The sequence below is a fragment of the Palaemon carinicauda genome, chromosome 12 (genome assembly GCF_036898095.1).
Source record: "Palaemon carinicauda isolate YSFRI2023 chromosome 12, ASM3689809v2, whole genome shotgun sequence".
NCBI classification, from domain to species: domain Eukaryota; kingdom Metazoa; phylum Arthropoda; class Malacostraca; order Decapoda; family Palaemonidae; genus Palaemon; species Palaemon carinicauda.
The window spans coordinates 137372569-137389620 of record NC_090736.1 but is presented as its reverse complement, the minus strand read 5'-3'; the positions used below and the strand labels follow the sequence as shown (position 1 = coordinate 137389620).

General features: G+C 40.4%; 1 long non-coding RNA gene across 1 annotated transcript in view; it reads right to left on the bottom strand.

The window, feature by feature from the left end:
* LOC137650661 (uncharacterized) overlaps positions 1–8810 on the bottom strand; it is a 41379-nt gene extending 32569 nt beyond the window's left edge. The window contains exon 1 of the long non-coding RNA XR_011046028.1: positions 8707–8810. This is a non-coding gene — a long non-coding RNA (uncharacterized lncRNA). The remainder of the gene's footprint in view (positions 1–8706) is intronic.
* Positions 8811–17052: the final 8242 nt, after the last annotated feature.

Genomic DNA, 17052 nt, shown 5'->3' with positions numbered 1-17052 from the left:
ACAATGAAATAATAAGTACCTGGTAAGGAAGTCGACTTGAACCGTTACTCTGCCTCTTTTTTAAGTTCGTCTTCCTTACTGAGCGCAGCGTTCCTCTTGGAGGCTGAATCAACTCAAAGGTGCTAAAGTATATAGGGCTGCAACCCCTACTAAAGGACCTCTACACAACCTCTAACCCAGGCGCTTCTCAAGAATGAATTGACCACCCGCCAAATCAAAAGGATGCGGAAGGCTTCTTAGCCTACCGTAACAACCATAAAAACAACAATAAAAGTATTCAAGAGAAAGGTTAAAAAAGGTTATGGGATTAAGGGAATGTAGTGGCTGAGCCCTCACCTACTACTGCACTCGCTGCTACGAATGGTCCCAGGGTGTAGCAGTTCTCGTAAAGAGACTGGACATCTTTAAGATAAAATGATGCAAACACTGACTTGCTCCTCCAATAGGTTGCATCCATTATGCTCTGCAGAGAACGGTTTTTATTAAAGGCCATCGAAGTAGCTACGGCTCTTACTTCGTGGGTCCTTACCTTCAGCAAAGCAAGGTCTTCCTCCTTTAAGTGAGAATGGGCTTCTCTAATCAGAAGCCTTATATAATACGAAACCCCGTTTTTGGACATGGGCCTCGAAGGTTTCTTGATGGCACACCATAAGGCTTCTGACTGTCCTCGAATAGGTTTTGACCTATTAAGATAATATTTCAGAGCTCTGACAGGGCAAAGAACTCTTTCTAGCTCGTTACCTACCATGTTGGAGAGGCTAGGTATTTCAAACGATCTAGGCCAAGGACGCGAAGGAAGTTCATTCTTAGCTAAGAATCCGAGCTGTAAAGAACATGTTGCAGATTCGGTCGTGAACCCAATGTTCTTGCTGAAGGCATGAACCTCACTGACTCTTTTAGCTGTTGCTAGGCAGACGAGAAAAAGAGTCTTGAGAGTAAGGTCCTTGAAGGAAGCTGACTGGAGAGGTTCGAACCTAGGTGACATAAGGAACCTTAAGACTACGTCTAGGTTCCAGCCTGGAGTGGGTAGACGACGCTCTTTAGAAGTCTCAAAAGACTTAAGGATGTCTTGAAGGTCCTTGTTGGAAGAAAGGTCCAAACCTCTGTGGCGGAGAACTGAAGCCAACATACTCCTGTACCCTTTAATCGTAGGGGCTGAAAGGGATCTCTCATTCCTAAGATGTAATAGGAAGTCAGCTATTTGGGTCACAGAGGTATTGGTAGAGGATACTGCATTGGCTCTACACCAGCTCCGGAAGACTTCCCACTTGGATTGGTAGACTCTACGAGTGGAAACCCTCCTTGCTCTGGCAATCGCACTGGCTGCCTCCTTCGAAAAGCCTCTAGCTCTAGCGAATCTTTCGACAGTCTGAAGGCAGTCAGCCGAAGAGCGTGGAGGTTTGGGTGCAACCTGTCTACGTGAGGTTGACGTAGAAGGTCCACTCTTAGAGGGAGAGTCCTGGGGACGTCGACCAGCCATTGAAGTACCTCTGTGAACCATTCTCTTGCAGGCCAAAGGGGAGCAACCAGCGTCAGCCGTGTCCCTTCGTGCGAGATGAACTTCTGAAGGACTTTGTTTATTATCTTGAACGGTGGAAATGCGTAAAGGTCGAGATGGGACCAGTTCAGCAGAAAAGCATCCACATGAACTGCTGCTGGGTCTGGAACTGGGGAACAGTACAACGGAAGTCTCTTGGTCATGGAGGTGGCAAACAAATCTATGGTCGGCTGACCCCACAAGGTCCAAAGTCTGTTGCACACGCTCTTGTGGAGGGTCCATTCCGTGGGAATGACCTGATCCCTTCTGCTTAGGCGATCTGCTGAGACGTTCATGTTGCCCTGAATGAACCTCGTAACTAGGGTGAGGTTTAGACTTCTTGACCAAATGAGGAGGTCCCTTGCGATCTCGTATAGGCTCCTCGAATGGGTCCCTCCTTGCTTGGAGATGTAAGCCAAGGCTGTGGTGTTGTCGGAGTTCACCTCCACCACCTTGCCTAGCAGGAGGGACTTGAAGTTCAATAGGGCTAAATGAACAGCTAGTAGCTCCTTGCAGTTGATGTGGAGCGTTTCCTGTTCCTCGTTCCACGTTCCCGAGCACTCCTGTCCGTTCAAGGTCGCGCCCCAGCCCGAGTCCGATGCATCCGAGAAGAGATGAAGATTGGGGGTCTGAATCGCCAACGATAGGCCCTCCCTGAGAAGGAGATTGGTCTTCCACCACAAGAGAGTGGTCTTCATCTCTTTGGTGACTGGGATAGAGACTGCTTCGAGAGTCAAACCCTTGTCCCAATGAGCTGCAAGATGGAATTGAAGAGGGCGGAGGTGGAGTCTCCCTAGCTCGACGAACAGGGCCAGCGATGAAAGGGTCCCTGTGAGACTCATCCACTGTCTCACCGAGCAACTGCTCCTCTTCAGCATGCTCGTGATGCAATCTAGGGCTTGGCTTATCCTTGGGGCCGATGGAAAAGCCCGAAAATCCTGACTCCGAATCTCCATTCCCAGGTACACAATGGATTGGGAGGGAATGAGCTGAGACTTTTCTAGGTTGACTAACAGACCCAGTTCTTTGATTAAGTCCAAAGTCCAGTTGAGACTCTCCAGACAGCGACGACTCGTGGAGGCTCTCAACAGCCAGTCGTCTAAGTAAAGGGAGGCTCTGATGTCCGATAAGTGGAGGAATTTTGCTATATTCCTCATCAGATGCGTAAACACCATAGGAGCTGTGCTTAGGCCAAAACACAGGGCTTGGAATTGGTAGACAACCTTTCCAAAAACGAATCTCAGGAAAGGTTGGGAGTCTGGATGAATAGGAACGTGAAAGTAAGCATCTTTCAGGTCCAACGAGACCATCCAGTCCTCCTGCCTGACCGCTGCTAGGACCGACTTCGTCGTCTCCATCGTGAACGTCTGCTTGGTGACATAAGCATTGAGCGCGCTGACGTCCAGCACCGGTCTCCAACCTCCTGTCTTCTTGGCCACCAGAAAGAGACGGTTGTAGAAGCCCGGGGATTGATGGTCCCGGACTATAACCACTGCCTTCTTCTGTAAAAGGAGCGACACCTCCTGGTGCAACGCTAGCCTCTTGTCCTTTTCTTTGTAGTTGGGAGAGAGGTTGATGGGAGATGTGGTCAGAGGGGGTTTGCGGCAGAATGGTATCCTGTAACCCTCCCTCAGCCAACTGACAGACTGGGCGTCTGCACCTCTCTTTTCCCAGGCTTGCCAGAAGATCTTGAGTCTGGCTCCTACTGCTGTCTGGAGATGAGGAGAGTCAGTTTTTTCCTTTAGAAGCCTTGGAACCTTTCCTAGACTTGCTCCTGGAAGAGTCTGGACGGGAGCTTCCTCGGCTGGGGGCTCTACCACGAAAGGGCGGAATAAACCTCGTAGCAGGAGTATCAGCCACTGGGGTGCGATAAGTCCTGGGGACTGAGGTAGCAACCTTAGTCTTACGAGCTGATGAGGCCACAAGATCATGGGTGTCCTTTTGTATCAGGGCCGCAGACAAGTCCTTAACAAGCTCTTCGGGAAAAAGGAACTTCGAGAGCGGAGCGAAAAGGAGTTGAGACCTTTGACAAGGTGTGATGCTGGAGGAAAGGAAGGTACAAAGCTGCTCCCTTTTCTTAAGCACCCCTGACACAAACATTGATGCAAGCTCGCCAGATCCATCCCTAATAGCCTTATCCATGCAGGACATTAAGAGCATGGCTGAGTCCTTGTCCGCAGGGGAGGTCTTCTTGCTAAGGGCCCCCAGGCACCAGTCTAGGAAATTGAACATCTCAAAGTCTCTAAAAACACCCTTCAGGAAGTGATCAAGGTCTGAGAAGGTCCAGCAAACCTTAGAGCGCCTCATTGCTGTTCTACGAGGAGAGTCTACCAAACTTGAGAAGTCAGCCTGGGCAGAGGCAGGTACTCCCAAGCCTGGTTCCTCTCCTGTGGCATACCAAACGCCCGCTTTAGAAGTGAGCTTAGTCGGAGGAAACATAAAGGAAGTCTTTCCTAGTTGCTGCTTAGACTGCAACCACTCCCCTAAAATCCTTAACGCTCTCTTAGAGGACCTTGCTAAGACGAGCTTAGTATACGTAGACTTGGCTGGCTGCATGCCCAGCGAAAACTCAGATGGCGGAGAGCGGGGGATAGCAGAGACAAAATGGTCTGGGTATACCTCTCTGAAAAGAGCCAAGACCTTACGAAAGTCAATAGGAGGCGGAGAAGACTTGGATTCATCCACGTCTGATGAGGGATCCAGGTGTGCAGCCTCATCATCAGAAACCTCATCACCAGAGTGTAGCGAAGTGAGAGGTAAGGTATGCTGAACAGCAGAATCAGCACGAGCTGGAACAAAAATACTTGTGGTTTCCTCCTCAAGTCTCTGTTGAGGGAACACCTGAGGCTCAGGCTGCAAAGGCTGATCAAAAGAAGTAGCAGAAGGTAGGCGCATGGGTGGAGGAGGCTGACTCCTGGCATGAGTGTCTGAACTCAAGAGTTGCGCTTGCTGTAAGGTTGGTGGATGCGCAGTAGCAGGTTCCTGAGGAACGAGTTGAGGTTCCTGAGGTGTGAGCTGTGAGCGATGAGGTAGTGGCTGCGCAGAACGCAGTAATTGTCTCGCGAGTTGAGGTTCCTGAGGCGCAAGGCTAAGGTGTTGAGGTTCTCGCCTTGAGGAGGGTTGAGGTCGCTGCAGCGAGAGCTGAGGAGTCTGACTCATGGATGGGAGAAGTTGTTGTACCTCAAGAGAGTGTTGCCTCACTGGTGGAACTGCAAGTGGAAGCGGAGGAAGCAAGGTATAAGCTTCCTGTTCCCATTGCTGAGGTTGCCTTAAGGAAGGCGGAGGTAGCTGCACACCACTGGAAACAGTCAACTCAGAACGTGGTAAGGTATCCTGAGGAGCCTCAACATCGTACGCCTGGCAGGCAGGACTGCGGTTAGGCGGAGCGATCGCAGGAGGAGGTGTAACCTTCTCAGCCTGACACTCACGCATCAAGACCGCAAGTTGTGACTGCATGGACTGCAGTAGAGTCAACTTGGGGTCGGCAGACACTAAGGTCTGCTGCGGTAAAGCCTTAACAGCAGAGATCTGTTGCGGCAGTACCTTACTCCTCTTAGGAGGTGTGCATTCAACTGATGACTGCGGCGAGTCAGAGCTGATCCAATGACTGCAGCCAGGTTGTAGAGCTCTTGAGGTCTGGACTCTGCGTTTGAGTGGTCTTGAGACCTGAGTCCAACGTTTCCTCCCTGACAATTCTTCAGCAGACGAGTAAAAGACGGGCTCAATCGTCTGCAGGTGGGAGTGACGGTCTCTGGAAGACACGCCCGCAACCACCGAGGATACTTCTGTGCGCCGATCAAGGCCTGCCGAACCCTTTTGCCCTTCGACATTGCTTCTCCCCTGGGCTTGGGAGCTTGCAAGAGGTCCCGGACTGGGAGGACGACTGGCACGCACAGAAGTACCCTCACGCACCACACTGACACTGACACTAGCACTTGGCACTGCACTGACACTAGCACTCGTCACAGCACTGGCACTATTACCACCCACTGCACTCTTGACCTTAAGTTCCTTGACTTCGGCCATAAGAGACTTATGATCACTAACCACCGACTCCACTTTGTCACCTAAAGCCTGAATGGCACGCAAAACAACAGACATATCAGGTTGAGGGCAAATAGTAGGTTCGGGGGTAGCCACTACAGGGGGAGGAAAAGGTAGGGGATCATGAGGTGAGGAAAAAAGTGAAGAGCGAGAAGAACTCCTCCTAACTCTCTCTCTCTCTAACTTGGTTGAATACTTAAGAAATCGGACAAAATCAAGTTCCGAAAGTCCGGCGCATTCCTCACATCGATCTTCCAACTGACAGGGCCTTTCCCTACAGTCAGAACAAGCGGTGTGAGGATCTACCGAGGCCTTCGGAATACGCCTATTACAAGACCTACATCGTCTATGGGGTGGGGCTTGTGAAATGTCAGACATCTTGAATCAAAAGAGTTAGCCAAGTGGGGATTCCAAATCAAGCAAAAAGATCGTTAACCATTAATCAGGACTAAATAATAGCTATCTAAGCTAATATAGAAGTTTTCCAGTAAAGCGACAGCCGAAATCTGAGAGAAATACTTCACCAAAAGCCGTGAAAATACTCCAAGATCATAAGCGTATCCCAGAACGTCTTGCCGGAAGCACGACAGAGGAAAAATTGAGGAGGTGTCAACAAGAAGTACTGTAGTACCTGGCCACAGGTGGCGCTGGTGAGTACACCCCCTTCTAGTATTGTGATAGCTGGCGTATCCCTCCGTAGAATTCTGTCGGGCAACGGAGTTGACAGCTACATGATTATCGGGTAAGTTTAATATTGAAAAGGTACTTTTTTGGACAAAAGTCGTCTACCCCCATGGAAGATAATATTATGTGCCAACCACTTTTTGCATAAACATTCGGACCATGAGACCCTCATGGATGGTATCGAGTGTCGATTAGAGAAGTTTCTGTTCCGAGGTTACCGAATACTTCTTTGATAATCAAGAGGAGATTGGTGGAGATGGAGTAACAGTTGAAATAGACGAATCTCATTTTTGTAAAGCTAAATACAACAGTGGTAGACCGTTAAGTGCCATATGGGTCTTTGGGGGTATTGATCGTGTATCCAAGAAATTTTTCATTATCCCTTTAGTTCCCCCCTTTCTACTAAACGAGATACTGCTACTCTAATTCCCCTCATCCAGAAGTATATCAAACCTGGTAGTGTTATTATCAGTGATAAGTGGTCTGCATACAACTCCCTTTCGGAAATTGGTTACGTACATAAGTCTATTAATCATTAGGAACATTTCGTTGACCCCCTAGACCCAACCATCCATACTCAAAATATAGAACGTCTCTGGAGAGAAGTGAAGGAGTGGGTTCAGATACCTGGAATGAAGACTGAATATTTCAAGCAATATTTTTCCAGGTTCTTTTTTACCCACTACTATCCAGAACATACGTTACTCCACCACTTCTTCATTACTGCCAGTCGCCTCTACCCTCCTTTACAACAACAGACAATGGGCCCCCCCCGACCCACAAGACCCCGATGACCCCCATCCATCCACATCCCAGTCATAGAAGTGAATCCGTCAGTCTCTTCCTCCCGTGACCCACAAGTTTCGACGTTTTCTTCATAAAAGTAAGTCATTCCACAATAGTCATTATACGTGTTTTGCGACCGGGGTACTTCTAGGCAAGGTTAGGTGGGTTTGTTATGTTCTGTGGCCTTTCTGTAATTTTTATATATTGTGTAACAGTTATATGGAAAAAGTATTTAATATTCGTATGGAAATATTTAGCATTTCTACCACTAGTAATGACATCGTGTCGTTGGTAACTCTGTGTACCATTCGTCACCGTTGGTAGTACTGTGAATCAAAGTTAGTCATTCCCCAATAGTTATTATATGTGTTTTGTGGCCGGGGTACTTCTAGGCAAGGTTAGGTGGGTTTGTTAGGTTCTGTGGTCTTTTGGTACTTTTTATTTATTGTGTAATAGTTATATGGAAATATTATTTAATATACGTATGGAAATATTTAGCATCTCTACCTCTAGTAATGACATCGTGTCGTTGGTAACACTGTGTACCATTCGTCAACGTTGGTAGTTCTGTCATCATTGGTTTCGTTGCTAATGTTACCGTCCTCAGTACATCCGTAAGAGAAGTGACAACGTTGAACAAGTTATGTTTAAATATTTTAACACAATATATATGTCAGCAGTGTTAATATTTATATGGTACATTTGTATTGTATTACAGGGTGTGATTTTCGCACAGGAAATATATGATTTCCTATAGTAAATAACGTGATTTAACAGGTTTTCACCTTCGTTTCATCCGTAATACCAATTCGTCAACTTAAAGTTAGTCGGGTTGGTTGATCTGTTTGTTTCCGGTTGAAATGAAGGTCAAATTCGGTTAAATCTCTTTATTTACTACAGGAAATCATATATTTATTGTGCGAAATCACACCCTGTAATACAATACAAAATTATCCAGAGCTGCCTGTGCCCATGAAAAGAATAACATTGGACTTAAACTTATTCAGGTGCACTCGCTAACGTTTTTCTTGATTACTATAACAACTAGGCATTTGCGACAGATAACATTATACAGAAATACTACAAAACACTTCCTTAACATAGTGAACTAAGTTAAAATACGCTACATTATTAATGTCCATAAATAAAATAATACCTCGATATCAACTTATGGGCACCAGTCTCTGTACAGCACTGAAGCAACTGATGTGAAATTTCTTGCCTTTGAGAATAAAGCATTGAAAAGGATTTTGCGAAACTAATGGCAGCAGCTATAACAAATGCGGAGGGAGGTTGGATCTGAGAATTGGGTTGAGCTCAAAAAGATGGCACAGGAAAAAGACAAAAGACTCGAATTCACCGAGGCCCTATGCATCATATGGTTTCCAGAGCATTAAGATAATTTGGTTTGCTTTATTGCCTTATTAAATCCTATTTCAAAAAGGCCCCAAGATACTCCCTACGAAAATTTGTACTGCTAGGTCTACTCTGGGGTAGACCTAGGCTTAATCTAGCATGAAGTTGTTTGGTCTTGAAAGAAATATAGGCCTAGGCTAAGATACACTTCTATCATGCTAATCTCACACCCAGACTAAAAGACAAACATTAACTAACTGTAAAATAATTTGAATTTCAATGAAGTTATTGAGTATTACCTTCACAGTAAATGAAACAGAGGAATTTCAAAGCACAGTTCAATATATATCGCCGTTCCTTGTTGACATGGAGGAGAAGCAAAATCTCAGGAACCTTCTTCTTCTTCTTCTTCTTCTTCTTCCATTTTAGTAGGAGATCTGGCCCACTTCTTGGAGCCAATGTACTCCCCTGTAAATATGATACAAGATAAAATATTAGATCTAATCAATACAGTTGATACAGGTATTAGTCTGTTAGTAAAAGTTAACTCCTTCACCGGATGTTATGAATGATAATATGTTCACTCACCCACATGAGGCTTAGTACCTTTAATTCAAACAATATCCATGTTCCCCCCTTCCATTGATATTGTTTTTATAGTGCAAAATATATATATCACACTTTATTAAAACCATTTCCATTTAAATACATTTACATTTATTTATAGTAAAAACAACCTCGTGTGGTTTGTCTATGACAAAATCGTTGCATTAAATGTAGTCTCTTTACAAAAGAACATTTATGTGGGTTTAGGGACTAAATTTAATCCTTATTCCTCTGTTGGATAATTAATTTTACAGATGATTATAATGTGTTTAGTAAATTAGTTTTGGTTAGAAATGTTATAAGAGCAGTTTTCACCCTTTCCTGTACATCATTTTCTTCGTGTTTTCCAAATAGATTATTCATAGAGCAATTAAATTTGAGTCCTGCTAATTTTACTTCTAAATCCTTTCTTTGCAGATTATATTTCTTACGATTTATCATTACGTGTGAAATGTCCTCTACTACATTGCATGTGTTACACAAAGGTGTATTTGTCATCTTGAATTTATGTAAATATGCATTTACCCTAACATGTCCAATTCTCAAATTTCCCATTACGGTTTCTATTTTCCTATTTCTACAATAAGCTGTCTCCCAATCTTATAATAGGTTTAAACGTACCGAGCCACTTACTTGATTTTATAACATCCCACTCCATTTGCCAGGTTTCTGTCATCTTTCTCTGCAATATTGTTTTCTTCTCTGTCATCGACAAGTGGTTGTTGATAGTACAGGGGTTATTTAACCCTTGTTTAGCGGTTGCATCTGCCAGCTCGTTGCCCAGGATTCCTTTATGGCTTGGAATCCACTGGTGTTTTACAAAATTGCAATTGCTATTCATTTCGATTAGCATCTCCTGTATACTGTGCACTACTGTTTTGAATCTTTTTGTATACATATTATTTATCATTGAAATGGCGGACAATGAATCTGTGAATATTACCGTCTCTTTGCTCCTGTAATTACCTCCTGTCCATTTCAGCGCTTCCCATATAGCAAATAATTCAGCACCCAGAATAGACGTTGCTGGGTTTAATCTAAAACTACGATAAAAGTCAAGGCTGGGAATAACATAGGCAGCTGCACATGACCATTCCTCACTATGTATTTCTTTTTTGGATCCATCCGTATATATGTCTAAATGGTTAAGATACTTTTCCTCTTTCATTCTACAGAACTCTTGAATAAATTTGTTATTAGGTTCCTCCTGGTCAATGTCATCCATTGGGTTAATACCAAGATACTTACCAATACATTGCCAGGGGGCTGCAACGGGAAATGCCCTTTCTTCCCGTTGCATCCCTAACTTCACTTTCCACCTAATCATGATGTCTTGTACCCTTAATATAAATGTTTTTTTTAAAATACACCCCGAATTCCATCCTTTACCGTCTAGTCTTTTATTGTTTAGAACTTCCTGGCTAGTTGGGTGATTCTTACTTAACTGTTTTAATTTTACATAATAAAGCAACATTTTGTACTGTATTTTTATTCTTACTGGTGTCACGTTACTTTCAGCTTGTAGTGATACAACGGGTGATGTATTTTTGGCTCCAAGTGCTATTCGTAAAGCAATATTTTATATTTTTTCCAATTTTTCTAAGTTACTTCTAGCTGCTGACGAATATACTTCAAATCCATATTCAATTTTGCTTAAAATGTAAGGCTTATAGAACATCAGCAAAGTTTTCCTATCTGCTCCCCAGGTGTAAGAGGAAACCGCCTTCAATAAATTCAGTCTCTGGTAACATATTGCTCTTACCTGGTTGATGTGAAGTGTCCAAATGAGGCCTGGACTGTCCCATACCAATCCTAGATACTTGTATTTATATACCCATTCAATTATATTGTTGTCAATTTTGATTTTAGGTAAGATATCTATTTTTTTGTTTGTGAAATACATTATCTTCGTCTTTCCTGTATTTATCCTTAGCCCCCATTTCTGGGTCCATTCGTAAAACCTTTCAATCGTATCCTGAATTTCCAGACAAGCCATCTCAATTGTATCTGCAGTTACAAAGAAGCAAGTATCATCTGCAAATTCTGTACTTTTGACTGGTTCTACGTTTGGTATGTCACTCATCGTTTGAATAGTGTAGGACTTAAGACTGAGCCTTGAGGAACCCCTGATCTAATTTTTCTAGGGTTAGAATATTTATTTTCTACATTTACTACATATTCCCTATCTTTCAAAAAGCACTCATGCCATGCTAACAGTCTCCCTGTGACCTTTCGTGCGAGTTTATATATCAAAGCTGTATGGTTTATTGTATCATAGGCACTCTGTAGATCAAAGAAAACAACTACTGTTACCTAACGATTTATTAATGAAACTCTTACCACATGCTCCGGTCTAACTAACTGGTCTGTTGTACTCCTAGTTTTTCTGAATCCAATCTGGTTTCTTCCCAATTGTTCGTTATTTTCTAACACCCAGTATAGGCGTTTATGGACCATTCTTTCCATTAGTTTGCCGAAGCAAGATAACAATGCGATTGGTCTGTATGTTATGGTAGTTCCTCGGGTTTTCCAGGTTTTAGTACCGGCCAGATCATACTCTGTTTCCACATCTTAGGATAACTTATAAATCTCCAGCTTTTATTAATAAAACCCAATACTTGATGACGTTTCCCCTTTGACATCTTTTTGATGAATTTGTTATGAATTTTGTCTAACCCTGTTGCACTTTCATTTGGCAACTCTTTGATGCACTCTTCTAGCTCGGCCATTGAGAATAATTTGTTGTAATCGTGAAATTCATTATTGTGTTTTGCTATTTCAACCCATTCAATCATTTCCCTCTCTGACTCTAATTCAATTGCCACACACAATTTTTTCCCAAAGGCTTCTGCTAGCAATTCTGCCTTTTCTATCGGATCGAAAATAGATTTGTTTTCCCCATTAGTTAGTGGATGGTTATCTCTAACTGGAATTCCCTTAGTCCTATTAATAGTGTTCCAAACTTCTTTCTGAGGTGTATTCATATTCATTTTACCTGTGTAATTACCCCAAGAAACTCTTTTTGTAACTTTATTACATTTCTTCACTACTGCTTCTTTTTTGCGGAAGTCGATTTTATTGCAAGTGATTGGGTGTTTGGTGAACAGCTTGCTTGCTCGTCGCCTCTCTGCCACTGCCTTACTGCATTCCTCGTTCCACCATGGCTTGTTATATCTAATACTTACCTTCTCATTAGTTTGTCTGATATTCTTTTCACTAGATTTGATCATTCTATTGCTGAAATCTTGTATTTCACCATCCAGTTCCAATGTGTTTGCCACTTCTATTGCGTCAATATCATTATTCAACTTTTGCCAGTTAACATCTTCCAACACCCACCTCTTTCTTTTCCATAACCCAGTTTGTTCAGTTTCCAAGTCACTATATATCAAGATTGGTGTGTGATCTCGACCCCTGTCAGCTAGCTCTTTTATATTAAAATAATTCGCTATTGTGGATGAACTGAAACATAAATCTATTGTTGAAAATGTCCCTGTAATAGGATTTAGTCTTGTAGGTAGTCCCGGTGGAGTAATTAGTACTAAATTGTCGTGTTCATTAAATACTTCCACTATCCTTTTCCCGCTGTTGTTGATTTTGTTTTCGGCAATATTAGGTTCCCACAAGGAGTGATGAGCGTTAAAATCCCCTACAACTAAAAAAATTTCTCCCAAGTTTCTCTATGTAATAAGCAAATTCCTCTTTAATCAAAATTACCTCTCTTGAGTTTGACTTTGATGTGTTGAACTTCCATATTACCATTTGGATATTCTGTGGTGTTTCCCACTACATAACAAACTTCACGTCTAATAAGGATCATTACACCCCCAATTCTTTGACCTCTTTCGAATTAATCGAATCTCACCCAAAAAGGGTTCCAACAATGTTCAGTCAAATTTAACGCTTTTAACCTTATTTATTCCCTAATCTCAATCACCTTGATCTAATTTAATTAAAATATGAATTAAATTAATGGTATAAACTTGAACTAGAACTAACAGTAGTGAAGTTGATAATAGTAAAATAATTTTTTGTTATTGAAAGATATATAGAAAGACTTCGAGAGAGAGAGAGAGAGAGAGAGAGAGAGAGAGAGAGAGAGAGAGAGAGAGAGAGAGAGAGAGAGAGAGAGAGAAGGAGATTTTTGAATACATAGAAATTACATAAATAATTTTTCTAAAAGCACAAATTTGATGAAAATAATAATTATTTTAATAATATAACCTGATTTTCCCTACTAACAAATATTTCATGCCATTTTCTATAGGTTCACTAAATATGAAATAATATAACTCTTGTTTTTTGTGCTTTCCATGTATACAAGAATTTCCTTTCTTTTATTTCAAATTATTTCCATATATCTTTCATTAATATTAATTCATTCTACTACGATGAACCTATCTACTGGCAGTTCTAATTCCCGTATTTTATTATTATTATTATCATTATTATTATTATTATTATTATTATTATTATTATTATTATTATTATTATTATTATTATTATTATTATTATTATTATTATTATTATCATTATTATTATTATTAAATTCTAAGCTACAACCCCAGTTGGAAAAGCGGGATGCTTCCAGGTGAGGAAAGGAAACAAGAAAAAATAAAATATTTTAAGAATAGTAACAACATTAGATTAAATATTTCCTATATACACAATAAAAAACTTCAACAAAACAAGAGGAAGAGAAATTAGATAGAATAGTGTGCTCGAGTGTACCCTCAAGCAAGAGAACTCTAACCCAAGACAATGGAAGACCATGGTACAGAGGCTATAGCACTACCCAAGACCAGAGAACAATGGTTTGATTTTGGAGTGTCCTCCTAGAAGAGCTGCTTACCATAGCTAAAGAGTCTCTTCTACCCAAACCAAGAGGAAAGTAGCCAGTGAACAATTAGAAAGCCCTATTTAACCCCTTGGGTGAAGAAGAATTGTTTGTAATTTGTCATTGCTATTCTTGTTAGGATATGTAAATGTGCACAACTGACCTTATTTCTCTGTTTCTTCTTCACAATATTCATTGTTGAAAACGTCGATTCACAAGTGTATGTGCTCACAAAATATCACATCACTTTTTTCAGTCTGCTTCAAAACTGCATGTTGCATAAGATTTTTCATAACTCTGACCATCCTTGACATTTAGATCTTCCTGGACAATTTCATCCTGTTCGTAATACTAGGAAGGCAGTTAATTCTAATAGCCAGTCTTTCTCCATAATGAGGCTCAATACTACACAGTTTTCTATAAATTTTATTCCAGCTGTGACCAAGATGTGGAATGATCTTCCTAATCGGGTAGTTGAATCAGTAGAACTTCAAAAGTTCAAAGTTGCAGCAAATGTTTTTTTTTCATGTTGAACAGGCTGGCATAAGTCTTTTAATAGTTTATATATGATATATCTGTTTTGACGTCGTTACTGTTCCTAGAATGATTTATTGATAATTTGTTCTCATCATTAATCTATTTCCTTATTTACTTTCCTCACTGGGCTATTTTTCCCTATTGGAGCCCTTGGCCTTATAACACCTTGCTTTTTCAACTAGGGTTGTAGCTTGGATAATAAAAATAAAAATGAAAATAAAAATAAGAATAAAAATTAAAATAAAAAATAATATTATTATTATTATCATTATTATAATTGTTATTATTATTATTATTATTATTATTATTATTATTATTATTATTATTATTATTATTGTTAATAATAATAATAATAATAATAATAATAACAATTCATATTATGGACAATATGCCAGAAATGTTCCTCAACTTGATTTTATAATCAGTTTCAGCGTTTCCTTTGGCTGCAGCTCGACAATCTCTCAGATTCCACAGAAGCACGATCAGGGCAAAGTTCAGCGGGTATAGAACTCAAGGTTCAAACATGCACGCTAATACTCAATGAAAGTGAAGAATTCCTTGTACTTTACTTTTACTTTTAGGGGTTTATTTCTCGCCCTCCACCAGACACTAAAAGTCTGTTCAGGCGGGCCTTGGTGTGTGAAAAAACTTACTTCATTACACCCATGAACATTGACTCTAACTCCTTTCCCAAAACTTTCAATGCAAATTCTTGAAAGTGTGACATGGATGAAACTTTGCAACATCTATGGATTGTCGTGTGGCTTTTCCAAGGTTTGGAAAATGCACAAATTGTCTGTCTGGTATGAAAAGTCCTGTGCTCTTATTCTGAAAATGCTGTGACCAAACTTAGCATTCTCTAGTTTGGCCATATAGTGGTAATAGACACAATCATTTTTCCAGGAAGAAGTTTTCTTTTGGAAATCGTACTCAAACACATAAGTGTGCAACGTGGCAAATATCTGTCCTTTCATAATGTGCAATGCAAAAGCACGGAACAGCTGATAGATCTGCAATTAACTGACGACGAATGTCGCTGCCAATTTCTTCAATCCTCATTATGGTTATACCTGATATGATTTCTTTAAAAGAAATTGCATCTTTATTATTGAAACCACAATACATTTTCTCTGCTGATGACAAAACACATTCTTTAACAATCTCTGCCTCCGTAAAATGTTTCTTATGTTTGGCCAAGATCCATGCAATCTCATATGTCAAATTCTCTGTAACATATTATGAAAAGTAATGAATTGTCAGGGCCACTACAATTTGTTCTTATGTTTGGCCAAGATCCATGCAATCTCATAGGTTGCTTCTGTCAAATTTTCTGCAATGTATTATGATAAGTAAAGAATTGGCCGTGCCACTATGTTCATTTTCATCTGGCCAAAAGAAATGATTATTAAAATCTCGATTACTCAGTCAGAATTGCAAGAAAGTCAATGAGTTTCTGGTATGAGATGGATAGAGGGCTCTTTAGTTGATAGTTAAATTTCTTTTAGGTTAATTCCATTTCATACAACCCTGACAGAATAATCGAGAATTTCAGAGTTCATATTTTTGACCAACCAAAAATGAAGACTCTAGGATTAGTGATCCTGTTCCTATTGACAATCTTATTAAAGGATTCCTCCTATTTACTGGTATAGCTTTCATTTCCTTTAACAGGTGTTTTAATTCTGTGGGATATATTTCATACGTTCGTTTTGATTTTTTTTCAAGATATCATTTTCAGTCTTAGTCAATGTAGTAATTTAAAAACAAATATATATTCGTTATTAACAAATACATCTCCAATCATTTCACATCATCTATATGTAACTGGAAAAAGTTCTTAAAACATAAGTAAAGGAACCATCTGGAGCAACTGAAGGATATTTATCAATATTACAGGGACACCAAAATGCAAATATGATAAAAAAAATTCTCCATTTAAGTATGAATGAAAAGGTTAATATACATGAAAACGTTTTCCTTCATTTTATGTTATAACTTCTCCATAGTCATTCATTAGATAAGGGGTGGATAAGCCAGTGAGTACTAAATGTTTTTCCTTCAGTAAGGCTATATTACGAAATAAAGTATTATTATTATTATTATTATTATTATTATTATTATTATTATCATTATTATTATTATAAAATGTTCCTATTATCACAAGGATTGTGACTTAACCAATAATGATAATAATTGATATTAGAAATCCACAGTTATATATCGTTGTACATTCTGAAAAGATAGGAGCTTTAGCATTATTTTTCAAAGTGCCTCTTCAGCTAAAGCATGAAAAAAAGTTTTACGCTGGTTCGTAAGTAAACTAAAAACATGCCACATATGCTATACTAAAATTACTGCCAGATCTTTGCTCAGACACCATCTGTTGAGATACTACCGCTAGAGAGTTATGGGGTCCTTTGACTGGTCAGACAGTACTACAGTGGATCCTTCTCTCTGGTTACGGTTCTTTCCCTTTGCCTACATATACACCGAATAGTCTGGCCAATTCTTTATATATTCTCCTCTATTTCCATGCACTTGACAACACGGAGACTACCAAACAATTCATCTTCACCCAAGGGGTTAACTACTGCACTGTAATTGTTCAGTGGCTACTTTCCTCTTGGTAAGAGTAGAGGAGACTCTTTAGCTATGGTAAGCAGCA